At 48.7% G+C, this 26,583-nt stretch overlaps 1 protein-coding gene across 1 annotated transcript in view; it reads right to left on the bottom strand.

Annotated features, from left to right (window-relative positions):
• LOC143927128 (sushi domain-containing protein 4-like) overlaps positions 1-26,583 on the bottom strand; it is a 177,097-nt gene that overhangs the window by 78,997 nt on the left and 71,517 nt on the right. The gene's annotated exons all lie outside the window — the stretch shown is intronic.

The raw sequence follows: 26,583 nt of genomic DNA, 5'->3' as shown, positions 1-26,583 counted from the left end.
GTCATGTTGGAACAAAAGGGGAAGGGGCCATCTCCAAACGGCTGGGAGGGACCATCCCCAAACAAAGTTGGGAGCATGCAATTGTCCAAAATGTCTTGGTATGCTGACACCTTAAGGGTCCTTTCACATGGACGATCCGTTCAGGTCCGCCTGTCAGTTTTTCAGGCAGACCTGAACGGATGCTTCATAGAGCTCTATGGAGCATCGGATGTCAGCGGTGACATGTCCGCTGACATCCGAGCCGCTCCGATACGAAAAAGTGTGACGGAGGAAAAAGATATTTTTCCATCCATCATCGGATCGGATCAGGTGATGACGGACACTGCAGTCCGTCGTCACCCGATCTCCCATAGGGGAGAACGGCACTGTGACAGGTCCGTCCCTGCGCAGTGTGCAGAGACGGACCTGTCCTCTGCCTGCTCAGCGGAGATCGCTCCGGCGATCCCCGCTGTGCAAGCGGATATCCACGGGCGGATCATCACTGATCCGCCCCCTGTGAAAGGACCCTAAGAGTTCTGTTTACTAGAACTATGGGGCCAAGCCCAATCCTAAAAAATAACCCTACACCATAATCCTCCCTCCACCAAATGATTGGGACCAGTTCACAAAGCAAGGTCCATAAAGACATGGATGAGCACTGAAAAAAAATTCCTGGGATGATACCTGCAGCTGCACTCATTATCCTGGTATAACCACTCAAAGTCCAGTGATGTACTGGTACATTGCTGGTCCTTGTTGGGCATATATGTAATGTTCTTTTTTTTTTTCATGCGGCCTGTAAACTGAAGGAAAAAAGAGAACCTAACAGATTCTTCTATTCACATCGATTGATATGGATAAAGAAATCTTAGCCAGAAAAAGTGTGTGGTATGCCCACCATTAGACTCTACCACCCTGCATGCGCCCACTTCTAATTTTGGGCATAAATGTAATGTTCCTTTTTTTTTCATTGATACCGCAGAAATCTCTGCCAAAAAAATGTTAAAATATATATGCCAAAGCATAGGAGCAATCTGCCCACTGACCACCCCAGGCCGTTCACATTTGGGCATATACATTTTTTTTTATTTTTAACTGCGGAAGAGAAATCTCCTGCAGTGCTGTAATCACTGATGTATGTATTCTGAAAGGATGTCCCACTGCTTTCAGAACAAACAGATCAGTTCTGCAGCTGAATGGTGTTCCTGCAAAGCAAACAATGGCTAAAAATAAAACACAGTAACAATAGAACATTAGCTCAATAAACAACAATTTTTGTGACGTTGTCATTTTTTTTTTTTAGTAACTATAAACTTTACAGGCTGTGATATTAGGGTCTTTCAAAATGTGATAGCCAGTTTCCTGACTATCTATCTAACATCTTTGTGTATGAATTGTGTGTCCTAGACTGTGCCGTGCTCAGCTGTACCCTATACTAATACGCCTCTAGTGTGTGGCAGCGATGGAAACAATCCTTGATGCAGAAACCAGGTTGGCCAGGTCAGAAGGGACCTGTCTCATCTTATTCCATGTCTGCCAAAGACACAACATCTCCTTTGGGCTGACCTGTGGCTTTGGGGTACCAGAGAGGACAGCAGGCTCACTGCATCTAAATCTGAGGTATGGGACACAGCAAGGATTCACTTTGTCCTGTTGCTTTGTAAATTACAAAAGTGTTGTACAGAACCAATTGAAATAGATAAATAGACACCTTTTTGAACCAGTGTCTGACGTTGCAGGAAACTAAATACAGCGTCGTTATTCGGTCATTGAAGTTAATCTCTCCCATGTTAAGGTTAAAGTCATGAACATAGAGGGGCTTCTCAAGAAATGGAAGACAGGATGAAAACATCCCGTTTGTCCTTCCACTTAACTGCAAGTAATTAGTTAATTCTCAAGCAGATTTATGTCTCTACTTATTTTCTCTTTTTTTCTTTTATTATTTTTTAATACAATTCTTACTAGGCATGCCCCCACATCTACTTGTTTACCACCACTTGCACGCCATTATTGGGAGTCCCCTCTTTGATGACCTTTTGGTAACCCCTGCAAAAAATCAAAATCTTTGTATCAATTTGTTATTGTGTATGATTATTGATTACTTGCAGCTCTCTCCTTTCCGCAGAATATTTTATAAGCTCCCGAAGAAGCATTCAATTTGCGAAACATATAGAGCTTTTCTTGTGCATTACAACATGATTACATGATGATCTGTACTAATGCTATGCATCTATCTAATTAGAGAGATTCAGTTAGTGGTCTGCATTTTATCTGCAAGATTTTTATATATAAAAAAAGTGTTTTTGTAATATTTGTTAAATAAAAACTTTGTATATATTTTTTATAATTGGTGCCTATAAAGTCCATTCTTGTTGCCCCTCTATTTAATAATTCTCAAGCTGGCTTTCTAAATTTATAAGTGAGGTAATTTATGAGGGGCCAAATTTTGTAGAGCCGATCATATTCAGTGGACCAAACATGACAGCAACTCACTATTTTTTCTAATGCCCATGTTGAGGGTTAAGCCTAAAATGTCCTAAATTTGAAAACCTTGATAGTTTCTATGCAAATGGTCTGGCAAGAGTGGAAATTGGGTTGGCAGCAATGTATTGTTGTGTGCATACTGTATTTTTCGCTCCATAAGACGCACCTGACCATAAGACGCACCTAGGTTTTAGAGGTTGAAATCAAGAAAAAAAAAATATTCTGAACCAAATGGTGTACTAAAATATTTTTCAGTGCCCATGAAATGCAGAGTGACCATTACCATAGAAAATGCAGAGTGACCATTACCATAGAAAATATTGGCAGGGTATGGCAGAGTATTGGCAGGGTATCTCAGAGTATTGGCATGGTATGCACTACAGATGCAGCCCACAGCACTGCTGCCACCCACTCCACTGTACAGCTCTGTACACAGAGCGGAGAGATGAACCGGAGTCATCATGACGCCGGTTTGCTTACAAGTGATCGCTCCATCTTTTGACGGAGCGATCACATTGTAAACTGCCGACAGGTGCACCAAGATGGCCGCCGCCCGGGGCTAGGCCAAAGCAGTGGCCTTTCCTAAGGCCGAGGCCGCTGAGCACTCCAGATTGTGGCGGGGGTGGTGCCAATCGTATATTCACACCATAAGACACAGGCACATTTTCCTCCATTTTTCTGGGGGAAAAAAGTGCATCTTATAGCCCGAAAAATACGGTAAATTGTTTTGGACCACAATCAAATCATACAGATCTTCTGTGAAAAGCTGTTAAAAAAAAATCAAGGGGAGTTTTTAAATTTGCTGTTCCCACCTGAATTCCAGATTCGGCAGTGAATGGAGGAAGCACAGGAAAAGAGAACTTGGCTGTCAGGACTGCTTGAACCACTACAAATAAAATTCACCTGATAGTGCTAGCAGAGATCAGGTCTAATCTTTCTAACACTGCGGTTTTGTGTGCATTGTATCACAGGTGACAGCGATCTACTGACACTGCACTTATTTGGGGGGTGGGGGGGGGGGGTCAAACGCAAGTACTGGCTGTGAACAGGGCTGGTTTTGCCAACACAGAAGACCAGGCCACCGCCTGTAAAAGAGCTATAAGAAGGCGCGGTGGCCCGGCAGAAGAACCAAAGAGGGGACAAGACCCCTGAAGTCGGGAGAAGAGGCCGGCGGCGGGGAGGAAGAAAGCCGGACTCCTCCGCTAGCAAAAGAGCTACAAGAAGATAGCGGAGGAGTCCGGCGAGAAGACCCCCGAAGACAGAAGACCCCCGGAGCTTTGCAATAAAATATTTTAACCCTGTGTTGTGTTTTTTTTTTTTTTTTTCACAGGTGAATGGGTAGGGGAACATTGTACCCCATACTCATTCACATAGGGTGGGGGGCCGGTATCCGGGGGCCCCCTTATTAAAGGGGGCTCCCGGATTCCGATAAGCCCCCCGCCCACAGACCCCGACAACCAACGGCCAGGGTTGTCGGGAAGAGGCCCTTGTCCTCATCAACATAGGGACAAGGTGCTTTTGGGGTGGGGGGGCCGCGCGGCCCCCCTTCCCCAAGGCACCCCCCATGTTGAGGGCACGCGGCCTGGTACGGCTCAGGAGGGGGGGGCGCTCGCTCGCCCCCCTTTCCTGGCTGGCCGGGTAGCGTGCTCGGACAAGGGTCTGTTGTGGACTTGGGGGGCACCCCCACGCTGATTTTTTTCGGCGTTGGGGTTCCCCTTTAAGTCCATACCAGGCGGCGAGGCCCGCGATGTCTCCGTCGCGGGCCCCGCCTACCTGGATACCCGCTCGAAATGAGCGGACTTTTCTCCGGGCGGGAAAAGTCCGCTCATTTCGAAAGTACGGCGGACTGGCACACACACGGGCGGACTGTCCGCTGAAACCAAGTTTGGACGGACAATCTTACGGAAATTCCGAAAGACTTAGTCCGCCAGACTGTCCGCTGAAAAAGTCCGCTCAAGCCCACACACGAACGGACTGTCCGCTGAAATGTGTTTCGGCGGACTAAGTTGGACAGACAGTCCGCCCGTGTGTACGCGGCCTTATATGCAAGATATTGTCCTAAAAAGGGTTTGGGGACCTGGCTCCTGCCCCAGGGGACATGGGTCACTGCCTAAAATGTTTTTAAAAATGGCCATTTTTTCGGGAGCACTGATTTTAATGATGATTAAAGTGGAAAAAAAAGTGAATTAATCCTTTAAATATCGTGCCTGGGGGGTGTCTATAGTATGCCTGTGAAGTGGCACGTGTTTCTCGTGTTTAGAACAGTCCCTGCACAAAATGACATTTAACGGAAAAAAGTAATTTAAAGCTGCTTGCAGTTTTAATGTAATATCTGGTTTCGGCAATACGGATGAAAATCATTGAGAAAAACGGCATATTCACTCCCCCCGGCCCATTACCAGCCCCTTTGGGTCTTGTACGGATATTGAGGGGAACCCCGTACCCATATTAAAAAAAGAAAAGGCGTGGGGCCCCCATGCCCTATATACTCAAAACAGGAGTATACAGGCGGTGCAAACAAGACAGGGATTGTGTAGGTTTGTTGTGTTAAAGAGGGATTCCACCTAAAAAAAAAATATTAAAAGGCAGCAGCTATAAATACTACAGCTGCTGACTTTTAATAAATGGACACTCACCTGTCCCGGGTTCCAGCGATGCCGGCAGCCGAGGCCGATCGATCGCTCGGCCCTCGGCTGCTCCCGCCACCATTCTAGGTGAGGGAATCAGGAAGTGAAGCAAATCGGCTTCACTTCCCGGTTCCCTACTGCGCATGCGCGACTTGCGCCGCGCAATAGGAAATCTCCGTGCTGTCACTGGGACCCGTGTGTGTCCCAGCAGACAGCGCGGCAGGACAGGAAATGGCGTAGACTCCCACGGGAGTCTATGCCTGGAAGTGGGTGAAAATACCTGTCTTTGACAGGTATCTCCACCCCCCTCCCCCCTGAAAGGTGTCAATTGTGACACCGAAGGGGGGGAGGGATCCGATCAGCGGAGGTTCCACTTTAGGGTGGAATCCCGCTTTAAGTAGAATCTGTTTATAATTTTGAACTGGTACATTTTTAAACTGTAGCGCCAGTCAAAAAAATTAGAGTTACGCTTACTGGTAATGTCTTTTCCAGTAGTCTTTCAGGACAGCCACTATGAGAGATAGTCTCCTCCTCTTCCTCTAGAAACACTGCGCCAGCCCATAAATTCTTACTTCCCCTGCCGGACCTCAGTTTATATCAAGATTACCTCCGGCCAGCTGGGGAGACACAAGAACACATTAATAACACATTGTCAAATACCATTATCCTGCTGCATTCTGGTCTTTTGTAAGACTCCCCCCAAATTTTGGGTGGGTAACTAGGGCTGTCCTGAAAAACTACTGGAAAAGATGTTACCGGTAAGCGTAACTCTAATTTCCCCTAATCGTCTTTCAGGACAGCCACTATGAGAGGATAAACGAGCACTTACCAGTTGGGGTGGGACTACAGCTTGCAAAACCTTGCGCCCAAAACCTTGCGCCCAAACCCTTGCTCACCTGCCGACACTAGATCCACTCTGTAGTGTTTTACGAAAGTGGAGTAGCTGGACCATGTTGCTGCCCTGCAAATCTGTTCTGGCGTTGCTCCCGGTCTTTCTGCCTGGGAGGCTGCCATAGCTCTTGTAGAGTGTGCTTTAATACCCACTGGGATTTCTTTCCCTGCAACTGAATAAATCTGCTCGATGGCTACTCTGAGCCATCTAGCAATAGTGCGTCGGGACGCCTTACAACCTTTTCTGGCCCCGGAAAATAAAACAAATAAGGAGTCTGACCTTCTGAATGTCTTGGTCAGTTCTAAATAGTGTAGGATACATCTCCTAACATCCAAATAATGAAATTTTAGTTCCTTCTCGCCTAAGAGATTGGGACAAAATGAGGGTAAAAAAATTTCCTGGCTTCTATGAAAGCCGGATGCCACTTTCGGCAAAAAGGCCGGATCGGTCTTTAAAACTATCTGGTCCGGAAAAATAACGCGAAAGGGAGCCCTGACTGATAAGGCCTCCATCTCGCTGACCTTCCTGGCAGTGGTTACCGCTACCAGAAACACTGTCTTCAAAGTAAGTTCTCTTATTAAACACTCTTTTAAAGGCTCAAAGGGGTGTCCCGTTAAGCTTTGTAAAACTAAGGATAAATCCCATCTGGGAAAGGGCAGACCCTGGACCGGTCTCTGTCTAGACAGGGCCCTAAAGAATATGACTACCCATGGGCTGGCAGCCAGATGCTCTTCTAAATAAACACTGAGGGCTGACACTTGACCCCTAAGGGTACTAATGGATAAGCCTTTATCTGCCCCACACTGTAAAAATTCCAAAACTGCAGAGGAGCTCCATACTGGGAAAGAGCTCTCTACGCACCATTTAATGAAACGTAACCAGACCTTTTCATAGATCTGGCGAGTTTCCTTTTTGCTACTGTCCAGGAGGGTAGAAACTAGCCTCCCTGAAAACCCCTTAGCTTTTAATATAGCCTCCTCAGTAGTCAGGCCGCTAACTTCCACTGGCGTACTCGTGGACAGAGGACTGGCCCCCGAGAGAGGAGATCATCCCGAGGGGGCAAGAATAGGGGAGGTTCTACAGCCAACTGTTTCAATATTGAGAACCATGCTCTCTTGGGCCAATGCGGTGCCACCAGAATCAGAGATGTGCTTTCCATTTGAAACTTTCTCAGAACTGCTGGCAACAACGCCGGAGTTGGGAAGGCATAGCAAGTTCTGAAGTGCCGATTCTGGTTCAAAGCGTCCACACCTAAAGCTCCCTCTCCCCTTCTCAGGGAGAAAAAACAGGGGGTTTTTGCGTTGATTTTGGACGCGAAAAGGTCCACCTCCGGAGGTCCCCATCTCTTTATTATGAGATTGAAGATCTCCTGGTTGAGAACCCAGTCGCCCTCCCTCAGCCTCTTTTGGCTGAGAAAGTCTGCTACCACGTTTTTCTCTCCTCTCAGAAAAACTGCTGAGAGCAAAAGGGTGTAGGTCTTGGCTCAGCTCAGGATCTCTGTTGATAAAGACAACAGGGCTCCGCTTCTCGTGCCACCCTGCTTGTTTAAATAGGCCACTGTGGAAGAGTTGTCCGACTGCACCTGAATGTGGTGGCCCAGGAGCTCTTTTTTGAAAAACCTGAGGGCTAGTCCCACTGCCCTTAGTTCTTTCCAGTTGGACGACCAAGACAGCTTGTTGTCTTCCCAAGTGCCCTGGGCTAGAAGGGAACCCAAATGTGCCCCCCAACCTCTGCCACTTGCATCTATGGTAACTACCCGAGAAACTGGGATGAGCCAAAGATGTCCTTGCGACAGGTTTTTCACTTTCCTCCACCACCAGAGGGATCTCTTTACTTGGTGTGGAACATACTAGGGTGTCTAGAGCCTCTTGACTGTGGTCCCACACCCCTAGGACGAAGGTCTGTAGGGGGCGAAAATGTAGTCCCACCCACTGCACTGCTGGGAGGGTAGATGTAAGGAGACCCAATACTGACATCAGAAACCTTATGGAAAACACCATCATCAACATGGGGACAAGGTGCTTTGGGGTGGGGGGGCGCACGGCCCCCCTTCCCCAAGGCACCCCCCATGTTGAGGGCACGCGGCCTGGTATGGCTCAGGAGGGGGGGCGCTCTCTTGTCCCCACCCCCTTTCCTGGCCGGTCGAGTAGCGTGCTCGGATAAGGGTCTGATATGGACCTAGGGGGGACCCCCACGCCATTTTTTCGGTGTAGGGATTCCCCTTTAAGTCCATACCAGGTGACAGGGCCAGCGACGCCTCCTTCACTAGTACCGGCTACCTGGAGATGCGCTCAAAATGTGCGGACTTTCCTCCGTGTGTGTGGGCGAGTCCGTTCATTTCAAAAGTACGGCGGATAGTCCGGCGGACTTAGTCTGCCACAAAAGTACCGTGTGTGGGCAGGTAGCTTGTTTGGATTGTCCGGTGGAAAGTCTGCCAGACTAAGTCCACTGGATAGTTTGATACGTGTAAGCGGCATTAGGCACTGCTTGCTGGTTCCACAACACTGCAACCTCTCCCAGATACTCTAGTTGGAGTGCAGGAATGAGCCCTGCTGCAAAGCATTGCATCAAAAATTGTATTGCATGCCCCTGTTAAACAGGGGCTGAAAAACTGGGCCTATACACTCCAACCTCTACCATATACTCTAGTTGGATTGCAGGAATGAGCCCTGCTGCAAAGCATTGCATCAAAAATTGTAATTACATGCCCCTGTTAAACAGGGGCTGAAAAATTGGGCTGGTGGCATCACCCAGAACCAAAAATGTTCTTTCAAGATATCAGCGGAGGAGGAAGAGGATAGACAGTCAACATAACAGGACAGTCACTCAGCATCAGCAGTCTTGAAGGGATGTGATATTTCAAAAAAAATTATTCGGTTACATCAGCTTCAGGTGCTTGGTAGCTGGTGGTGATCCAAGACTGATTCATCTTTATGAAATACAGTCAATCAACCGAGTGGGTGGACAGGTGCACCCTATGATCGGTTACAAAGCCACCAGCAGCACTGAAGATGCGTTCTGAAAGAATGCTGGATGCAGGACAGGCCAGTAGCTCAATTGCATACTGTGCAAGTTCTGGCCAGTGATCAATCCTCAAGACCCAGTAAGCCAGAGAATTTTCGGTGAGAAAGGTGCACCATGTAAATCAGACGCTGGCTATGGTTGCTGGAACTGATCATACCTTGGGGACTAAAAAATTGTCTGAGCGCATCGGTCAGACAGCCACCTTCTCCACCGCTCCTTCTGTGACCGAAGACACAGCAACACGTTGTCCAGGACCAGGAGTTTGTTACCTCTTAGTCTCTGGGAGCGCGTTGTACAGACCTTTCTGCAAGGCCTCCGGAGATGTCTCATCCTCTGCTCCCTCTGTGATGGCAAGATATGGTCGGCAACCTTACCCTTGTACCATGGATCAAAGAGTGGCCAGCCAGTAATGGTCCCTCTCCTTGATTCGAAGAATAGAAGGATCCTTCCACAGGCTTTGCAGGATCAGGGAGGCCATGCAGTGTAGGTTAACTGAGCTCCCCTGACCCTGTCCTGGTGCCGTAGTTGCACAGGTACTCATTGATGGCCCTCTGCTGTGTGTGCAGCCGCGGCAGCATAGCCAACGTTGAGGTCCACCTAGTGGGCATGTCACATATAAGACGGTTCTTGGGCAGGTTCAACTCCTTCTGCCGAGCACTGGCATTAAATGATTGGCGGAAATGCACACAGACTTTCCTGGCCTGCTTCAGGACATTCTGTAAACCTGGGTACCTGCCCAAGAACTGCTGCACCACCAGGTTAAGGACGTGAGCCACACAGGACACATGGGTCAGTTGTCCCTGACGGAGAGCAGAGAGGAGGTTGGTGCCATTGTCGCAAACCACCATTCCTGGCTTAAGCTGGCGTGGCATCAACCACCTCTCAGCCTGCCCCTGCAGAGCTGACAAAATATCTGCCCCAGTGTGACTCCTGTCCCCCAAACAAACCAACGCAAGCACGGCATGGCATTGCTTTGCCTGCGTACTTGCGTAGCCCCTTGAACGCCTACAGAGCACCGCTGGTTCCGAGGACAAAGCACTGGAAGAGGCCATGGAGGAAGAAGAAGAGGAGGGGGTGGAGGAGAGAGGTGTGTCACAACCAGTAGTAGCATTTTGGAGGCGTGGTGGCGGAACAACCTCCAACACTACTGCACCTTATCCTGCATCCTTCCCAGCTGCCAGAAGAGTGACCCAATGTGCCGTGAAATACAGGTAACGTTCCTGTCCATGCCTGCTGGACCATGAGTCAGCAGTAATATGCACCTTACTGCTGACCACCCTGTCCAGCGAGGCAAGGACATTGCCTTCCACATGCTGGTAGAGAGCCGGAATCGCTTTCTGTGTGAAAAAGTGTCATTTGGGGATCTGCCACTAAGGAACCGCACATTGCACAAACTCACAGAAGGGGCCGAGTCTTACAACTGAAAAGGCAGCAGTTGAAGTGCTAGCAATTTAGCCAAGCTAGCATTCAACCGCTGGGCATGTGGATGGCTAGGAGTGAACTTCTTTCTACGGTCCAGCAGCTGGGGCAGGGAAATTTGCCTGCTACAATCGGACCTGGGTGTACTGCTAGCAGAGTGCCCACAAGCACTTGGCTGTGACACACCATATTCTACACCTTCATTCCTCTCAGTGCAGGTTTCAGAGAGGACTGAAGGTCTAGTGGGGTTGGAGATCCCAGCTGATGAGGAGCAAGGAGAGGTCCACTTTGTTCTTTGGTGTGGGTCTTTGAGGTATGCTTGCCAAGGAGCTGCATGGCAGGTCAACATATGTCTGGTCAAGCATGTGGTGCCCAAGTGGATGATGTTTTGGTCACGCGAGATATGCTTGAGACATATGTTGCAAATAGCAGTGGTGCGATCTGATGCACTCGTCTCAAAAAAGCGCACACAAAAGAACTGTTAGAATAACGTGCAGGCGGAGCTCTGCAGTGTGATTAGGTTGGTGTGCTGCCCCTAAGCTGGCCCTCGGAGGGCATCCTGCCTCATTGGAGATGTGCCTCCTCCTCCTCTCCCCTACCAGGCACCCACGTGGTCAGTGACCTCATCATCCCCTCCCTCTTCATCACTGGAGCAAACCTGGCAGTATGCTGCAGCTGGTGGAACATGACTGCCAGATTGCTGTCCTTCTTGAGCATCCCCTCTCTCTGCACTCACACTACTGCCTTCCTCTAGCTGAGTATCTTCATCAGAACCTACAAAACACTGGGTATCCTCCCGGCGCATGTACCCAACACTGGGCTCAAACAGTTCTGGGGACTCCTCAGGAGGACATGGTGGGTCTAGGGAAGGAGTGACTGATGATGACATTGAGACGAGGGAAGAGGATGCATTGGCAGCTGCTTTGCTAGTACCGTGTGCCTGGGTGAGAGAGGATGAGGAGGATGAAGAGAGCTTGGTCATCCACTCTACCAAGTCTTCGGCATGATGTGGCTCAACCCGTCCAGCTGCCGAAAATAAGGACAAGCGTGTCGCATGGCCACGTGCTGATGACGATGCACCGCGTCCACGACCAGCACTTTTGTCTATAGACACAGAGCCTGCTTGCCCTCTTTTATTGGCTCATGACTGTCTGCCTCTCCTTGTTGGCCTTCCAGACATGGTAATGGCCTGCAGGGAGATGGGAAAACCAGCAATTGGGTACTGTAATTTGTGCTGGAGGCACACAACACCCGCTAACTCCTGCAGATGCCTTTTTTATAGAACACCAGCAATTAAAGGGTAGATACAGGTGTATACTGTGCTGTGCTGGAGGCACACAACACCTGCTAACTCCTGCAGATGGCTCTATTAGAGAACAGCAATAAAGTGTAGATACAGGTGTATACTGCGCTGGAGACACACGACACCAACTAACTCCTGCAGATGGTTGTATTAGAGAACACCAGCAATAAAGGGTAGATACAGGTGTATACTGTGCTGTGCTGGAGGCACACAACACCCACTAACTACTGCAGATGCCTTTATTATAGAACACCAGCAATAAAGGGTAGATACAGGTGTATAGTGTCCTGTGCTGGAGGCACACAACACCCACTAATTCCTGCAGATGGCTCTATTAGAGAACAGCATTAAAGGTAGATACAGGTATATACTGCGCTGGAAGCACACAACACCCACTAACTCCCGCAGATGGCTCTATTAGAGAACAGCAATAAAGGTAGATACAGGTGTATACTGCGCTGGAAGGACACAACACACACTAACTCCTGAAGATGGCTCTATTAGAGAACAGTAGGGATGAGCCGAACACCCCCCGGTTTGGTTCGCACAAGAACTTTCGAACGGACCCCAAATTGGAACGTTAGAACCCCATTGAAGTCTATGGGACTCGAACTTTGGAAATTAAAAGTGCTAATTTTAACGGCTAATATGCAAGATACTGTCCTAAAAAGGGTTTGGGGACCTGGCTCCTGCCCCAGGGGACATGGGTCAATGGCTAAAATGTTTTTAAAAATGGCCGTTTTGGTGGGAGCACTGATTTTAATGACGATTAAAGTGAAAAAAAATGTGAAATATTCCTTTAAATATGGTGCCTGGGGGGGTGTCTGTAGTATGCCTGTGAAGTGCCACGTGTTGCCCGTGTTTAGAACAGTCCCTGCACAAAATGACATTAAACGGAAATAACATCATTTAAAACTGCTTGCGGTTTTAATGTTATATCTGGTTCCTGCAACATGGTGGAAAATCATTGAGAAAAATGGCATGGGTAGCCCTCCCTGCCCATTACCAGCCCCTTTGGGTCTTGTACGCATATTAAGGAGAACCCAGTACCCATATTAAAAAAAGGAAATGCGTGTGGGCCCCAGTCCCTATATACTCAGAACAGCAGTATACAGGCGGTGCAAACAAGACAGGGACTGTGTAGGTTTGTTGTGTTAAGTTGAATCTGTTTGTAAATTTCAACTGGTACATTTTTAAAGTGTAGCTCCAGTCAAAAAAATTTTTTTAAGCTTTTTGTAAAACATAGGGAAGGGTTATCACCCCTGTATAATTTGTTTTGTCGTCCATCTGTTTTCATCTCACTTGCTGTTGTCTCCTTCCGTTTGCAAGTAGGAGATGTTTGTAAGTTGGATGTTTGAAAGTAGGGGCCTGCCCTATATGCTCTGCAGAAATGGCGGAACAAGGTGTTGGTTTTGCCACAACATTGTAAGCCCTAAAAGTGACTCTTGGTGGGCGCTGGAGCGCCCTGCTGTGAACGATTATATCAAGAATTGTAATTACATGCCATTGTTTAACAGTGGTAGAAAAATTGACCTTTGGTGGTTGTGGTGCTGGTGCCACAACACTATAAGTCCTCACAGTTACTCTGGGTGGGCACAGGAACGGGCCCTCCTGTGAAATATTATATCAAGAATTGTAATTACATGTCCCTGTTAAACAGGGGCAGAAAAATTGGGCCTTAGGCACTGGTGCTGGTGCCACGACACTGCAACCTCTCCTATATACTCTGGTTTTATTGCAGGAATTAGCCCTGCTGCAAAGCATTGCATCAAAAATTGTAATTAAATGCCCCTGTTAAACAGGGGTAGAAAAATTGGGCCTTAGGCACTGGTGCTGGTGCCACGACACTGCAACCTCTCCCATATACTCTAGTTTTATTGCAGGAATTAGCCCTGCTGCAAAGCATTGCATCAAAAATTGTAATTAAACGCCCCTGTTAAACAGGGGCAGAAAAATTGGGCCTTAGGCACTGGTGCTGGTGCCACAACACTGCAACCTCTCCCATATACTCTAGTTTTATTGCAGGAATTAGCCCTGCTGCAAAGCATTGCATCACAAATTGTACTTAAACGCCCCTGTTAAACAGGGGCAGAAAAATTGGGCTGATGGCATCGCCCAGAACCAGAAATGTTCTTCCAACATATCAGCGGAGGAGGAAGAGGATAGACAATCAACATAACAGGACAATCACTCAGCATCAGCATAGGCAGTCTTGAAGGGATGTGATATTTAAAAAAAAATTATTCGGTTACATCAGCTTCAGGTGCTTGGTAGCTGTGGGTGATCCAAGACTGATTTATCTTGATGAAGGTCAGTCGATCAACTGATTCAGTGGACAGGCGCACCCTGTGATCCGTAACAAAACCACCAGCAGCACTGAAGGTGCATTCCGAAAGAACGCTGGATGCAGGACAGGCCAGTAGCTCGATTGCATACTGTGCAAGCTCTGGCCAATGATCCATCCTCAAGACCCAGTAAGCCAGAGGATTTTCGGTGGGAAAGGTGTCCAAGTCTGACCTTGTCCCTAGGTATTTCTGCACCATGTAAAACAGACGCTGGCGATGGTTGCTGAAACCGATCATACCTTGGGGCTGCGGACTAAAAAATTGTCTGAAAGCATCAGTCAGACGGCCACCTTCTCCACCGCTCCTTCTGACTGATGCCTCAGCAACACGTTGTCCAGGACCAGGAGTTTGTAACCTCCCAGTCTCTGGGAACGCGTTGCACAGACCTTTCTGCAAGGCCTCCCGGAGATGTCTCATCCTCTGCTCCCTCTGCGATGGCAAGATAAGGTTGGCAATCTTACCCTTGTACCGTGGATCAAGGAGAGTGGCCAGCCAGTAATGGTCCCCCTCCTTGATCCGAAGAATACGAGGATCCTTCCGCAGGCTTTGCAGGATCAGGGAGGCCATGCAGCGTAGGTTAGCTGAGGCATTCGGTCCGGAGTCCTCTGGGTCACTAAGGACAACATGATCCGCAGATACCTCCTCCCAGTCACGTACAAGTCCACGTGTTTCTTGGGACTGTAAATCATCCCTACAAGACTGCTGCTGCTGCTGATGCTGAGTGCCAGCCTCCACCTCCATGCTGACACAATCATCCTCCTCCTCCTCCTCTTCCTCCTCCTCATCCTCTTCCTGTGTGAGGAGCGGCACAGCAGGAACACTGTCTGGATAAAGGGGGCCTTGAGAGGCAATGAAGTCCTCCTCTTCCTGCCTCTGTTCTGCCTCAAGTGCCCTGTCCATTATTCCACGCAGCGTATGCTCCAAGAGGTGGACAAGAGGTACAGTGTCACTGATGCATGCACTGTCACTGCTCACCATCCTTGTGGCCTCCTCAAACGGTGACAGGACAGTGCATGCATCCCTGATCATGCCCCACTGGTGTGGTGAGAAAAAACCGAGCTCCCCTGACCCTGTCCTGGTGCCGTAGTCACATAGGTACTCATTGATGGCCCTCTGCTGCGTGTGTAGCCGCTGCAGCATGGCCAACATTGAGTTCCACCTGGTGGGCATGTCACATATAAGGCGGTTCTTAGGCAGGTTCAACTCCTTTTGGAGCTCAGCCAGCCAAGCACAAGCATTAAATGATCGGCGGAAATACACACAGACTTTCCTGGCCTTCTTCAGGACATCCTGTAAGCCCAGGTACCTGCCCAAGAACCGCTGCACCACCAGGTTAAGGACGTGAGCTACACAGGGCACATGGGTCAGTTGTCCCTGTCAGAGGGCGGAGAGGAGGTTGGTGCCATTGTCGCAAACCACCATTCCTGGCTTAAGCTGGCGTGGCGTCAACCACCTCTCGGCCTGCCCCTGCAGAGCTGACAAAACATCCACCCCAGTGTGGCTTCTGTCCCCCAAACAAACCAGCGCAAGCACGGCATGGCATAGTTTTGCCTGCGTACTTGCGTAGCCCCTTGAATGCCTATGGAGCACTGCTGATTCTGAGGACAGAGCACTGGAAGAGGACATGGAGGAAGAAGAGGAGGGGGTGGAGGAGAGAGGTGTGTCACAACCAATAGTAGCATTTTGGAGACGTGGTGGCGGAACAACCTCCAACACTACTGCACCTTGTCCTGCATCCTTCCCAGCTGCCAGAAGAGTGACCCAATGGGCCGTGAAAGACAGGTAACGTCCCTGTCCATGCCTGCTGGACCATGAGTCAGCGGTAATATGCACCTTACTGCTGACCGCCCTGTCCAGCGAGGCAAGGACATTGCCTTCCACATGCTGGTAGAGAGCCGGAATCGCCTTCCGTGAGAAAAAGTGGTATTTGGGGACCTGCCACTGAGGAACCGCACATTGTACAAACTCACGGAAGGGGGCCGAGTCTACCAACTGAAAAGGCAGCAGTTGAAGTGCTAGCAATTTAGTCAAGCTAGCATTCAACCGCTGCGCATGTGGATGGCTGGGAGTGAACTTCTTTCGCCGGTCCAGCAGCTGGGGTAGGGACATTTGCCTGCTATAATCGGACGTCGGTGTACTGCTAGCAGAGTGCCCGGAAGCACTTGGCTGTGACACACCTAATTCTACACCTTCATTCCTCTCAGAGCAGGTTTCAGAGAGGACTGAAGGTCTAGTGGGGTTGGAGATCCCAGCTGATGAGGAGCAAGGAGAGGTCCGCTTTGTTCTTTGGTGTGGGTCTTTGAGGTACGCTTGCCAATGAGCTGCATGGCAGGTCAACATATGTCTGGTCAAACATGTAGTGCCCAAGCGGCTGATGTTTTGGCCACGCGAGATACACTTGAGACATATGTTGCAAATAGCAGCGGTGCGATCTGATGCACTCGTCTCAAAAAACGCCCACACCAAAGAACTTTTAGAATAACGCGCAGAGGCAGCTCCCTGCACAGGCGGAGCTCTGCGGTGTGATTCAGTCGGTGGGCTGCCCCTAAGCTGGCCCCCCGGAGGGCATCCTGCCTCGTTGGACATGTGCCTCCTCCTCTTCCTCCTCCTCTCTCCTATCAGGCACCCACGTGGAGTCAGTGCCCTCATCATCCCCTCCCTCTTCATCGCTGTAGCAAACCTGGCAGTATGCTGCAGCTTGTGGAACATGACTGCCAGATTGCTGTCCTTCTTGAGCATCCCCTCTCTCTGCATTCACGCTACTGCCTTCCTCTAGCTGAGTGTCATCATCAGAGCCTACAAAACACTGGGCATTCTCCTGGAGCATGTACCCAACACTGTGCTCAAAGAGTTCAAGAGACTCCTCAGGAGGATGTGGTGGGTCTAGGGAAGGAGTCACTGATGATGACATTGAGACGAGGGAAGACAATGCGTTGGCAGCTGCTTTTCTAGTACCCTGAGACTGGGTGAGAGAGGATGAGGAGGATGAAGAGGGCTTGGTCATCCACTCTACCAAGTCGTTGGCATGTTGCGGTTCAACATGTCCAGCTGCCGAAAAGAAGGACAAGCTTGTCCCATGGCCACGTGCTGATGACAATGCACCGCGTTCACGACCAGCACTGTTGTCTCTAGACACAGAGCCTGCTTGCCCTCTTTTATCAGCTCGCGCCTGTCTGCCTCTCCTTGCTGGCCTTCCAGACATGGTAATGGCCTGAAGGGAGTTGGGTAAAACAGTAGTTGGGTAGTGTATATTGTGCCGGAGGCACACAACACCCACTAAGCCCTGCAGATGGCTCTATTAGAGAACAGCAATAAAGGGTAGATACAGGTGTATATTGTGCTGGAGGCACAAAACACCCACTAACTCCTGCAGATGCCTTTATTATAGAACACCAGAGATAAAGGGGTATATACAGATGTACACTGTGCTGTGCTGGAGGCACACACAACTTCCAATAACTCCTGCAGATGGCAGATGGCTCAAATAGAGAAGAGCTATGTAGGTGGATATAGTGGTGTGTACTGGGTACAGAGCACGCAGACAGCATGCACAAGCTCCTAACACTACTGACTGCAAGCTCTATTATAAAAGATAGATATATCGCTAGCTATATAGGTGAGGTGAATATAACGGTGTATACTGCGGTCAGGGCACGCAGGCAACTACCACTACAGAAGAGCAAGATCGAAAAATCGGCCGATAACGATCGGTGTATACTGTGTTGAAGGTACACAGAACACCCACTAACTGCTTCAGACGCCAACACACTACACAAGGCCGCCGTGCTGGCGGCCTTATATAGTGTGGGGCGTGTACTACACAGCCTGAGCTATGATTGGCCACAGGCATCCTGCCTGTGGCCAATCATGGCTCTCCTCGCTGCTGGCGCTGTGATTGGCCAAGCATGCGGGGTCACAGTGCATGCTTGGCCAATCATGAGCCAGCAATGCACTACGATGACGCAGTGCATTGTGGGCCGTGAGCGCCACACGAATTTGGCACGAACGGCCCATAACGTTTGGAATTCGCCGAACGGGCGAACAGCCGATGTTCGAGTCGAACACGTAGATCATCCCTAGAGAACAGCAATAAAGGTAGATACAGGTGTATACTGCGCTGGAAGCACACAACACCCACTAACTCCTGCAGATGGCTCTATTAGAGAACAGCAATAAAGGGTAGATACAGGTGTATACTGCGCTGAGGGCACACAACACCCACTAACTCCTGCAGACCCCGGAACACGACACAAGGCCGCCACGCTGGCGGCCTTATATAGCGTGGGGCATGTACTAAACAGCCTGAGGTATAATTAGCCACAGGCATCCTGCCTGTGGCCAATTATGGCTCTCCTTGCTGATGCCACTGCGATTGGCCAAGCATGCGGGGTCACAGTGCATGCTTTGTCAATCATGAGCCAGCAATGCACTGTAATGCCGCAGTGCACTGTGGGCCGTTTGCGCCAGGCGAATTTGGCGCAAACGGCCCACAGAGTTCTGGCTTCGCTGAACAGGTGAAGAGCCGGTGTTCGAGTCGAACATGCATTCGACTCGAACACCAAGCTCATCTCTACCCACTATTGCAGCCTCCCTGAGCCCATTGCAGCCTCACTGTATCCACTATTACAGCTTCACCTGGGCATAGGAATGCATGACTGGAGGAAGAGGAGAGCCATGGAATCACAGAGCAGGATAGCTGTTACAGCTTACATTACAAACTCGGTGCTGCGTTCCTGGCAATACTGGGTGCTGCATTCTTGGCAATGGTGGGTGCTGCGTTCTTGGCAATAGTGGGTGCTGCATTCCTGGCAATGGTGGGTGCTGCATTCCTGGCCATACTGGGTGCTGCATTCCTGGCCATACTGGGTGCTGCATTCCTGACAATGGTGGTTGCTGCATTCCTGGCAATGGTGGGTGCTGCATTCCTGGCCATACTGGGTGCTGCATTATTGGCAATGGTGGGTGCTGCGTTCTTGGCAATAGTGGGTGCTGCATTCCTGGCAATGGTGGGTGCTGCATTCCTGGCCATACTGGGTGCTGCATTCCTGGCCATACTGGGTGCTGCATTCCTGACAATGGTGGGTGCTGCATTCCTGGCAATGGTGGGTGCTGCACTGATGGCAATGGTGGTGCTGCTATCATGTCAATGATGGGGCTGCAGATGGGCACTGATCCTTATTTTGCTTCATAATTCTTTATTTAAAATTTAAGTTTTTTTCCTGAAACTTCCCTCTTAAAATGAAGGTGCGTGTTATTCGCCAATTAATACGGTATATCCCAAAAACATGCCTGAGATCATCTCTTTACTCACACACAGCCACAAATGCAAGAGAATTCTTGTTGGGCAGTGTATTAGTGCTCGAACTAACACACAGACCGAATTTTAATGGTTCAAAGAATGTCAGGCAAAATGGTCGGCCCCCACGCATGTTCACTTAATCAAATTTGGCCCTCTGTGAAAAAAAGTTTGGACACCCCTGTCCTATAAGGACCGGGAACAATTTCACTCTGGATTTTGTTGATACCACATGTCATGGTTAACTACCAAAAAACATATTTTATTTTTCTTACGCTAAACTGTAATGAAACCAACAAGAGCTGCACCCATATATTATCTAAAAAATGATTTTAACCACTTAAGGACCGAGTCTCTTTTTGAGATGTGTTGTTTACAAGTTAAAAACATTTTTTTTAGTTAGAAAATTACTTATAACCCCCAAACATTATACATTTTTTCTAACACCCTAGAGAATAACATGGCGATTGTTCCAATACTTTCTATCACACCATATTTGTGCAGTGGTCTTACAAGCACACTTTTTTGGGAAAAAATACAGTTTTTTGAATTAAATAAGATAACAGTAGAGCTAGCCCAATTTTTTTTTATATTGTGAAAGATAATGTTATGCCGAGTAAATTGATACCCAACATGGCACGCTTCAAAATTGAAACGAGGCAGGATGCCCTCCAGGGGCAAGCTTAAGGGCAGCACACCGACTGAATCACATCGCAGAGCTCCGCCTGTGCAGGGTGCTGCCTCTGCGCGTTATTCCAAAAGTTCTTTGGTGTGGGCCTTTTTTGAGATGTCTCAAGCGTATCTTGCGTGGTCAAAACATCAGCCGCTTGGGCACCACATGCTTGGCCAGACATATGTTGACCTGCCATGCAGCTCGTTGACAAGCATACCTTAAAGACCCACACCAAAGAACAAAGCAGACCTCTCCTTGCTCCTCATCAGCTGGGATCTCCAACCCAACTAGACCTTCAGTCCTCCCTGAAACCTGCACTGAGAGGAATGAAGGTGTAGAATTTGGTGTGTCACAGCCAAGTGCTTGTGGGCACTCTGCTAGCAATACACCCAGGTCCGATTGTAGCAGGGAAATTTCCCTGCCCCAGCTGCTGGACCGTAGAAAGAAGTTCACTCCCAGCCATCCACATGCCCAGCGGTTGAATGCTAGCTTGGCTAAATTGCTAGCACTTCAACTGTTGCCTTTTCAGTAGGTAGACTCGGCCCCCTGCCGTGAGTTTGTGCAATGTGAGGTTCCTCAGTGGCAGGTTCCCAAACGCCACTTTTTCTCATGGAAGACGATTCCGGTTCTCTACCGGCATGTAGAATGCATCGCTGGACTGAGCGGTCAGCGGTAAGGTGTATATTACCGCTGACTCATGGTCCAGCAGGCATGGACAGGGACATTACCTATCTTTCACAGCGCATTGGGGGACTCTTCTGGCAGTTGGGAAGGATGCAGGACAAGGTGCAGTAGTGTTGGAGGTTGTTCCGTCGCCATGCCTCCAAAATGCTACTACTGGTTGTGACACACCTCTCTCCTCTACCCCCTCCTCTTCTTCTTCCTCCATGGCCTCTTTCTGTGCTTTGTTCTCAGAACCAGCAGTGCTCCGTAGGTGTTCAAGGGGCTACACAGGAGCCACACTGGGGCAGATATTCGGTCAGCTCTGCAGGGGCAGGCTGAGAGGTGGTTGATGCCACACCAGCTTAAGACAGGAATGGTGGTTTGCGACAATGGCACCAACCTCCTCTCCGCCCTCAGACAGGGACAACTGACCCATGTGCCCTGTCTGGCTCATGTGCTTAACTTGGTGGTGCAGCAGTTCTTGGGCAGGTACCCAGGCTTACAGGATGTCCTGAGGCAGGCCAGGAAAGTCTGTGTTCATTTCCGCTGGTCATATAATGCCAGTGCTCGGCTGGCTGAGCTCCAAAAGGAATTAAACCTGCCCAAGAACCGCTTTATCTATGACATGCCCACCAGGTGGAACTCAACGTTGGCCATGCTGTAGCGGCTGCACACGTAGCAGAGGGCCATCAATGAGTACCAGTGCGACTACGGCACAAGGACAGGGTCAGGGGAGCTCTGTTTTTTTCCCCACGCCAGTGGGGCATGATCAGGGATGCATGTACTGTCCTGTCACCATTTCAGGAGGCCAAAAGGATGGTGAGCAGTGACAGTGCATGCATCAGTGACACTGAACTGTCCACCTGTTGGAGCACACGCTGCATGTAATAATGGACAGGGCACTTGATGCAGAACAGAGGCAGGAAGAGGAGGATTTCCTTGCCTCTCAAGGCCTCCTTTATCCAGACAGTGTTCCTGCTGTCCTGCCATTCACACAGGAAGAGGAGGAGGTGGAGGAGGGGGAGGATTGTGTCAGCATGGAGGTGGAGCCTGACACTCAGCATCAGCAGCAGTTTTTTAGGGATGATTTACAGTCCCAAGAAACCCGTGGACTTGTACATGGCTGGGAGAGGTGGCTGCAGATCAGGTCGTCCTTAGTGACCCAGAGGACTCCGGACTGAATGCCTCAGCTAACCTACGCTGCATGGCCTCCCTGATCCTGCAAAGCCTGCGGAGAGGGATCATTACTGGCTGGCAACTCTCCTTGATCCACGGTACAAGGGTAAGGTTGCAGACCTTATCTTGCCATCGCAGAGGGAGCAGAGGATGAGACATCTCGAAAGGTCTGTGCAACACGTTCCCAGAGATTGTGAGGTTACAAATTCCTGGTCCTGGACAACGTGTTGCTGAAGCTGCGGTCAGTCACAGAAGGAGCGGTGGGGAAGGTGGCTGTCTGACCGATGAGTTCAGACAATATTTTAGTCTGCATCCCCAAGGTATGATCGATTCCAGCAACCATCGCCAGCGTCTGATTTACATGGTGCTGGAATACCTAGGGGGAAGGTCAGACTTGTACACCTTTCCCACCGAAAATCCTCTGGGTTACTGGTACTTGAGGATGGATCACTGGCCAGAGCTTGCACAGTATGCAATTGAGCTACTGGCCTGTCCTGCATCCAGTGTTGTTTCGGAACGCACATTCAGTGCTGCTGGAGGCTTTGTAACCGATGTGCCTGTCCACTGACTCGGTTGATTGACTGACTTTCATAAAGATGAATCAGTCTTGGATCACCACCAGCTACCAAGCACCTGAAGCTGATGTAACAGAATATTTTTTTTTGAAATGTCACATCCCTTCAAGACTGCCTATGCAGATGCTGGGTGACTATCCTGTTATGCTGACTGACTATCCTCTTTCTCCTCAATGATCCTGCTGATAGCTTGGAAGAACATTTTGCTTCTGGGCGCTGCCACCACTGGCTAAGGCCAAATTTTTCAGCCCCTGTTTAACAGGGGCATGTAATTACAATTTTTGATGCAATATTTAGCAGGAGGGTTCGTTGCTGCGCTCAACTACAACATTTGTTAAAGGTGGTTGCAGTGTCGTGGCACCAGCACCAGTGCCTAAGGCCCAGTTTTTCAGCCCCTGTTTAACAGCGGCGTGTAATTACAGTTTTTGATACAATTCTTTTCAGCAGGGCTCATTCCTGTGCTCCAACTAGAGTATCTCTGAGGGGTTACAGTGTCGTGGCACCAGCAGCAGTGCCTAAGGCCCAATTTTTCAGCCCCTGTTTAACAAGGGCGTGTAATTACAATTTTTGATGTAATACTTTGCAGCAGGGCTCATTCTTGCTCTCCAACTAGAGTTTCTGTGAGGTGTTGCAGTATTATGGAACCAGTGCCTAAGGCCCAATTTTTCTGACCCTATTTAACAGGTGCATGTAATTACAATTCTTGACATAATAGTTCACAGCAGGGCATTCCAGCACCCACCAAGAGTCACTTTGAGTGCTTACAGTGTTGTGACAACACCAACACCTTAGGCCCAAATTTCTGCAGAGCATATAGGGCAGGACCCTACTTTCAAACATCCAATTTACAAATGTCTCCTACTTGCAAACAAAAGGAGACAACAGGAAGTGAGATGAAAAAAGACGGACGGCCAAAAAAAAAATTATACAGGGGTGATAACCCTTCCCTATGTTTTCCAAAAAGCCTAAAAATAGATTTTTTGACTGGAGCTACACTTTAAAAATGTACCAGTTCAAAATTACAAACAGATTCTACTTAACACAACAAACTTACACAGTCCCTGTCTTGTTTACACCGCCTGTATACTGCTGTTCTGAGTATATAGGGCCTGGGGGCCTCACGCTTTTCCCTTTTTTGTCTACGGGGTTACCCTTAATATCTGTACAAGACCCAAAGGGGCTGGTAATGGGCAGGGGGGGCTACCCATGCCATTTTTCTCAATGATTTTCATCCGTATTGCCGGATCCAGACATTACATTAAAACCGCAAGCAGTTTTAAATTACTTTTTTTTCTGTTAGAAATTTTATTTTGTGCAGGGACTGTTCTAAACACGGGAAACACGTGCCACTTCACAGGCATACTATAGACACCCGCCAGGCATGATATTTAAAGGAATATTTCACTTTTTTTTCGCTTTAAGAGTCATTTAAATCAGGGCTCCTGAAAAAACTGACATTTTTAAAAGTTTATTTTGCATTGATACATGTACCCTGGGGCAGGAGCCGAGTCCCCAAACCCTTTTTAGGACAATACCTTGCATATTAGCCTTTAACCACCTCAATACAGTGCACTTACACCCCCTTCCTGACCAGACCAATTTTCGGCTTTCAGCACTCTCACAGTTTGAATGACAATTACTCAGTCATGCAACACTGCACCCATATGAAACGTGCATCCTTTTTTCCACACAAATAGGGTTTTTCTTTTATGCCGCGTACACACGTAGCGGACTATCCGGCGGACTTTCCGAACGGGCTACTTGCCCACACACAGTACTTTTCCAGCGGACTAATAAGGCGTACTAAGTCCGCCGGACTATCCGCCATACTTTTGAAATGAAACAGACTCGCCCACACACGCGGAGGAAAGTCCGCTCATTTTGAGCACGTCTCCAGGTAGGCGGGGCCCGCGAAGGATGCGTCGTGGGCCCCGCCACCAGGGCCAGATTAAGAACATCAGGGGCCTGGTGCTGAGGATTTTGGTGGGGCCTTTTATAAACAATAAATAAATAAAAATGCTAACTATTTTTTGTTATAACAAATTAAATTAAAGAGAGAGAAGGAGGATGAGAGAGAGAGAGAAAGGGGATGAAAGAGGTGTGAGGGGTAAGGGGGGGAGGATGACAGAGAAAGGGGGGATGGGGAGAGGATGCACAAGAGCATGTGTGGGAATGACATCAACGCAGCCTGGCCAAGGCAAATGACGGAAGGCACAGAACCCAGAAGGAAGTCCGGGTGAAGATGGAAGTGCCCGGGCCCCGCCGGACTGATCACAGCACAGCACTGGAGGGCTCAGTCTGACAATTTAAGTGTGCCCTAATGTGCTAATATGCTGGGCATACTTGTACATTATGGCATAACCTACCCCAGGGCCTCTAAAAAGTAGTACTGTTAGAAAAGTTTACTACCGCTTTACTATCACCGGAGCCTCTCATGGGGCCCCTACTGACCCTGTGGCCCTTGGGCACTGCCTAAGTACATGGTTGTCAACATTTCAAAAATATTTTCAGGGACGCTTTTTTTACAAGTGTTATATTTAGAGTAGCTGACATCCCCCGTGTTCCTCTATACATCACAATAGTAATTACAAAATAAAATAAGTATTAATAATGGGGCAGAACAAATATGAGGACTGTGAGATTTCCTTTAGTTGAACTGACAAAAGTGCCCATTCTAGAGCTGGTAACATCGAGGAACATATAATTTTAACATATCATTTTAAAGAACAGTTTTTGTGGGTAAGAGGCATAGGGGAGGAGTATGGATGGTATAAAAGTGGGAAGTATGTGCAGGTGAGGGAGAGGAATGTGGAGGGTCTAACAGTGGGCCCTATGTACATGAGAGGAGTGCAGAGGGTATGGCAGAAGGCACTATGTACAGGAGAGGAGTGTGAAGGGTAAGACAGTGGGCACTATATTTAAGAGAAGAGTGTGGAGGGTATGACAGTGGGCACTATGTACAGGAGAGTAGGACAGTAAGCAGTAATTACAGGAGAGGAGTGTGGAGGGAGGGTATGACGGTGGGCACTATGTATAGGAGAGGAGTATGGAGGGTATGACAGTTAGTAGTATGTACAGGAGTGGAGGGTATGACAGTGGGCACTATGTATAGGAGAGAAGTGTTGGAGGTATGGCAGTGGGCACTATGTATAGGAGAGGAATGTGGAGGGTATGACAGTGAGTAGTATGTACAGGAGAGGAGTATGGAGGGTATAGCGGTGGGCACTATGTATAGGAGAGGAGTATGGAGGGTATGGAGGTGCGCACTATGTATAGGAGAGGAGTATGAAGGGTACGACAGTGGACACTATGTACAGGAGAGAAGTGTATGACAGCGGGCACTATGTACAGGTGAGGAGTGTGTAGGATATGACAGCGGGCGTTCTGTATAGGAGAGAAGTGTGGAGGGTATGACAGTGAGCAGTATGTACAGGAGAGAAGTGTGGAGAGTATGACAGTGGGCACTATGTATAGAAGAGAAGTGTGGAGAGTATGACAGTGGGCACTATGTATAGGAGAGGAGGATGAAGTAATCTGGGAAGGAAAAATGTAAAGGTTTGTGGAAGGATGATTAGGGACTGCGTAGTGGTTAAGCGGGCCAGACATGGATTGAAATTACACCAATTAAGCAGAGACCAGCCATAGTCGATCTATGTATGGGCTAGCTGGTTTTACACAAGTCAACCTATTAACCGACTTGAGTACCACCAGCCTGTCAGGTTTTCCCCAAAACAATCAGTGCTGCCAGCTATAGTTAGCAACACTAATCATTGTATTCACTGGCAGAACACAATAACACTGCGGGAGTGATTGTCCCATTCACAGGTCAGCAGGTGAGAGGGTGTGTGGGGACAGGCTGGGGAGAGATACTAGTCAGTCCCTGGGTAGGCACTGGTTAGTATCAGAGCCAGATACACACAGGTTACATACGCCAAGATCGTTAGAGCAAGAGCGATAATTCTAGCACTAGACCTCCTCTGTAACTCTAAACATGTAACCTGTAAAAAAAGTAAAGCATGGCTTAATATACAACAAAAAATCGTGCTAACTTTAGTGTTCTTTTTTATGAATGAAACAGTTTCTTTCCAACATAAAAAGTTGCAAATACCACCATTTTATTCCATAGG

Source organism: Lithobates pipiens, unplaced genomic scaffold, assembly GCF_037356315.1.
Source record: "Lithobates pipiens isolate NorthernLeopardFrog02 unplaced genomic scaffold, aLitPip1_a1.2 Scaffold_23, whole genome shotgun sequence".
Classification (NCBI taxonomy): Eukaryota; Metazoa; Chordata; class Amphibia; order Anura; family Ranidae; genus Lithobates; species Lithobates pipiens.
Note: the sequence above shows the minus strand (reverse complement) of the source record. Positions and strands in the feature narration are given on the sequence as shown.